Genomic DNA, 5,824 nt, shown 5'->3' with positions numbered 1-5,824 from the left:
GACGACTGTGTGTGTGTGTTTTTGTTGTGTTGGTATTAGCTGACATATGACTTTTCACCCTCTGTCTGAAACCAGAGCCCAGTCTGCTCTGATTGGTTTGCTGGCCGGCTCTGTTGTGATTGGTCAACCAGCTTAGAGATGCCACGCCCCTTAGCCTATCAGGTACAATGTGTTGGAGCGCTAGCCAAAAGAAGTGTGAGTGTTACTGTTTTCCAGAAGTAATCAGAATATAAAAAACGTTAACAACACACTACAGCAGGGGGGTCAAACTCAAATACACAGTGGGCCAAAATAAAAATAAATGGGTACTAGTCGAGGGCCGGACTGGTTCAATGTTTATTGCAGAATGTATTGAAATGAACTTATTGCACATATTAAACCTGGAACTAACAAAGCTTAAATGAATGCCTATAAAAACAACATTAAACATTAAATAATCAGGTGCATTCATTTCTTATGGCTCTATCTGCAGCTTTTCCAGAGTCATTTCTTATGATTACATTTTCCCACAGGCCAACAACAGCTTCAACAAAACTATTCCCCTCAAAGAGAAACCAAACATGCCCTGTTGTCGTGAGAGAAAGTGCAGAAGGAAACATCCATTGAACTCAGTGTGCTGCTCTGTGATGCTAGCTCAAGCCAGACACTTGGCATCTCATCTCGGGTGCAAGGTCATCAATGTTTGGGCTCAGGCTCTGAGCTGAGGAGACCCTCAGGATGGAGTGAAGGTGTGCGTGCATTATACCGGCGGGCCAGATCTAATAGGAATTATAAATTATCTTACGGGCCGAAATTAAATCCACCAAGGGCCTGATTTGGCCCCCGGGCCTTGGGTTTGACACGTGCGCTACAGGAAAAGGAAAACCCCAAAAAACATAATGGCATCTTTTAAATTCATTTAAATCAATTGTAATATCAGGTAATGTTAGTGACACTCATCCTGCTACCAAACATGATGCTACATTTTTTCGAGTGCACTTACAGTAAAGAACAGCTTCTACATTTAAAACAGGATGCAGTTTTCTCAACAAGATATTTTATCTGGTAAACAAGAACCAAATAAAAGCTAGGATGACCTTCTGTAAATCTGCTAAGGATAAAAACAACTTAATATTTAAATTGTTTCTGAATTGTTGCCAGCCTTTTTACCTGAACTTCAGAAGTCAAGTCACTGTCAGACTCACGGGCTTCTGGTCAGCCGGCTTTTTGTTTCAACAAAGACAGAGAAGAGTTTCAGATTCATTTTAAACTTTTGATGCTTAACACCGAGTTGGAGAACTTCGATCACTCCAGGTGTTTTTGAAGACAAAGTAATGTGTCTCTCCCTGGTGTATTAGTGCTTTAAAACTTTAAATGGAGCTCAACAGCTGGGTCAGAGGGGCTTGAATTACATCTGTGACCCTCTCACACCAGACGACACTGGAAGATTTGTCGCCTTAAATGCTTTTAACCCTCCTGTTGTCTTCGGGTCGAATCTGACCGATGTACTACTTTCATCAATCATAACTTTTTTGTTTTACATTCGATTGCATTAAGGCTTCATGATATCCTTCACAGACATTTGAACATATCAAATAGCTGATCACCACTTTCATTGGATTTTGGATGATTTAGTCAACTTTGTAACACCCATGGTGTTCCCGGTCAAACATGACTGCCATAAAGAAAAGGAATTAGTAACCATCCAGATCTGATAAAACAAACACACACACACACACACACACACACACACACACATACATATGTGTGTCCTGCCCCCTTATGTGCCCATCCCCCCATGTGAATCACACCTGGCACACGCAATACATGTTCAGTGTCTATTCTTTGTATATTTACTGCAGTTGTTCATGTATACCAGTAGTCTGATACAATATGTACAGTTTGAAAGGGTGTTTGATTAATGGTTTTTGTGTTAATGTAATAGCAGTTAAAACAGGACCGGTCAAATTTGACCGCGAACACCAAAGTAAGGGGGGGAAACGAAGACAATAGGAGGGTTAAATTAATCAAACCTGTTTTGTTTTGTTAACCATCATTTCCTCCTGTTGTTTAAAAGGTACCATCAATACACTTAATAGTTTGCAGGCATCAATCCTCATGATGTATTATACAGTAGATCTCATTTAGGGAGTTTATCAGGGGCTTCTGAGTAAGTGACAGCAGCCAAGCCTCCAGCTGTTAAACCATTACAGTATTATTCAGTTTAAAATGTCATTTTTCTACATCAGTGTAGAGTGTAAATGGAGGCATTGAAAGGAAATATGATTAGATGTTAAAAAACACTTTTCTATTACAATATCAACACTGTAAGTCCCTCTTAAACACAAGGTTGTTGCTGTTGTCTTATACATTACAGCCTTACTTACTGTGTTTTAACTTGTGTGACTAATTCATAGGAACAATCCATATTCCTTTATTCTTTCTCTCTCCTGATCTCCGCCAATTCAACACACAGCCGTCAAAGAGCCTTGCAATAACGTGAAAGCAGCGTGATTTTATCAGAAGGAAATCGGTACGTTGCCGTAGTGTAGTGCGATGTTGAGATCAGAGATGTTTTATGCAAGTTATACCTGAAAGTCTTCTTCTACAAGGCACAGCGTGATGGGGATGAGTAATATCCTTACACTCATGAAGCCTAATTAGTTAACCTCAATTTGTGAATTACGATGCAAATGCTGCACCTTAGATGGATTAAACAATTGCGTTTAAAATTAATTATAGTTGTGCTGGAAGATTGATTAGACTCCCTCCGTGTGTGCGTGTGTGTATGTGTGTGTGCGTGTGTGTACGTGTGCGCGCACGTGTGTGTGTGTGTGGATATTTGCACCCTGGCTGTTGCTGTCATTAAATAGCCCCTTGGCCCCTCTCCTGAATTTGTTTATTCTGCACTGGGCATGGGAGGAGGTGGCAAACAGATGGGCATCCATGAATTATGGAAATGATGGGCTTTGATTAACCACCACACACTCGGCTGGATAAAAGTAGCTGCAGGGTTGCCAAGTTATTTGGTGCACTGGGCTGTGCCGTCAGTCAGGCAGCAGCAGCGTGATTAACCGGATGCTTGATTGATGTTGTTTACTGCTCAAACCTTAAAGTGTACAACAAAGCTGATGTATTTTAGTTTGGTCCAAGGTGAAAGAGCATTTCAACATTTTGGGAGATAAAGTATAGCACCCTGGCTACCCAAGAGTTTTTTAGATGACAAGAATGAAACCATGTTCATGTGGGTGCGCAGAATATGGAGCTACAGCTAGCAACCAGTTAGCGCAAAAACTCAAAGAGCTAGTGCGACTGTCCGATTATCAGTTCAGGATGTTGGCCTCTTAGCTTAGCATAAAGCCTGGCAAACTGCTAGCCTGGTTCAGCAGTGATAACAAAGCCAAACACAAAACCACAACTTGACATTTTACTCTTTGGTTACTCTAATGTGTTTATTAGCTAAAGCTGGTCGGAAAACTTTGTAACATTTGAAGAGAGCCTGTTTACCTTTTTCCCTCTGCTCTCCCACTCTTTAAGCTAAGCTAACTAGCTGCTTACAGCTTCACACTTAAAGGACCAGTTTATGAAAATCTTTAGGAATATAATATTCAATATCAGATTTTCATTAAAAATCACTTGAAACACAGATCTTTGTTGTCTTCCTGTTAGCTTACAATGAACCCCTTTTAAAGAGAACTGGTTCTAACATAGTAGCTACACCGTATTGAACCGCTGTGTTTCTAAAATAGCCCCAAACCTACAAACCAAACCCTGTCTTAGTTGGACTTTTTTTACATTACATGTTACTTGTTAGACACTTTTATCCGAAGTGACTTACATACTCAATACTGTGGGCAATCCCCACAGAAGCAATTTGGGGTGAAGTGTCGTTGTGTCCAAGGACACAACGACATGCTGAGTGCAGTGGGGTTTGAACCTGTGACCTCCTGATCCGAACACCAACACAATATATCACTGCGCCACAGCCTCCCGTTTTATACTTTAAGTTACCTATATGCACTCGTAGTTTATCCGACATGTTTGTTACTAGCTAGCACTACCGCTGCACACCGTATTAAATGTGCAGGTGCATCCTGTTTAACTTTTTGGTACAATTACCCTGATGAATGTTGAAAATGTTCCCATATGTTCAGTCTTAGAAATATATTCATTGTTTTGTTTGTTATTTGCACCTTAATCCATTCTTTAAGGTTGAGTTTTTGAAACACATTTATTCAGTAGTGTGCTGCAGGAAAATTAATCATTTATACGTGTTTCATAATCATTTACTTCTCCAGTTAATTTCGAATTAAGTCCGGTATTCGAAAGTATTTAATTAAAGCTTATTTGAAAAAAATACATTTGATTTGTTTTAAACAGGCATCAATTATCTCAGGGTGGCCTTGCCACACACACACACACACACACACACACACACACACACACACACACACACACACACACACACACACACCCACACACACACACACACACACACACACACACACACACACACACACACACACACACACACACACACACACACACACACATCTGTCCCCTCCACACACACCACTGTCCCCATCTCTTCACTTTCATAAATGAAGAGAGACAGCCTTATCCCGGAACCAACACGGAAAAGCAATTAAAAAGGAATTAAGGGTGTGCAGGGAGAAATTGGATATGATATCCGACGCCTATTGTAAATGTCATCGTTATTACCGTGTTGTTGTTTCCCCATTCCTTTGGCCGCCTTGCCCGTTTCCAGGAGTGACATCCCATAGTCTGCCGGACTTAATGAAGCCGTCTCAGCAGCCAGGGTCTCGGTATGTGAGGTGAAGAGTTCTGCTTATCCTCTTCTGCATGAAGCTCTCATTAAAATCACTTGTTACTGCTTCTCTTCTGTCTCTGTCCTCGAGCAAATGTCTGTTAAACTTATTTAAAGTGCTGCCCCTAATGCCATGTGAAATGTTACTGCTCTTTCGCTAATTGTGTTGTAAGCTCACTTCGAGGTGGAGTGGTGATTGCCTTTTGGCATTAGAGGGGTTTCAAACAAACAACCTGTAGAAAACACATTTTAATGTAACACTTTCACATTGGTTTGTTGTGTTAAAAAATATCCAGCGGTCATGAGTTAAATCCTGACGTACAAGAGGAGATTTAGAGTGAGGGACTATTTACAAGACACAAATGAATACACTTAAATGTCACCAAACTCAGTAAACCCAATCCATCAGTATCACCATCATTTCGGGTGTACATTTGCTAAATTATATGTCAAATTAGTCGGTAGATTCTTGTAAAAGGCAAAGATTTCCAATCATGTTACTTCTGCGTTACTGTAAGACAAAAATGATGGTAACAGCTTTTCTAGGGTTAGATGTGGAAACAGATCTGTTCTTGGAAATCTTGTGTTTCAGATTGATAGATATATATATATATATATATATATATATATATATATATATATATAGAGAGAGAGAGAGATAGATAGATATATAGAGAGATAGATAGATAGATATATAGATAGATAGATAGATAGATAGATAGATAGATAGATAGATATATAGAGAGATAGATAGATAGATAGATAGATAGATAGATAGATAGATAGATAGATATATAGAGAGATAGATAGATAGATATATAGAGAGATAGATAGATAGAGATATAGAGATATAGATAGATATAGATAGATAGAAGATAGATAGATAGATAGATAGATAGATAGATAGATAGCTAGATAGATAGATAGATAGATAGATAGATAGATGGATGGATGGATAGATAGAAGATAGACAGATAGATAGAAAGATAGATGGATAGATAGATTGATAGATAGATG

The sequence above is a fragment of the Gymnodraco acuticeps genome, unplaced genomic scaffold (genome assembly GCF_902827175.1).
Source record: "Gymnodraco acuticeps unplaced genomic scaffold, fGymAcu1.1, whole genome shotgun sequence".
NCBI classification, from domain to species: domain Eukaryota; kingdom Metazoa; phylum Chordata; class Actinopteri; order Perciformes; family Bathydraconidae; genus Gymnodraco; species Gymnodraco acuticeps.
This window is presented reverse-complemented; position numbering follows the sequence as displayed.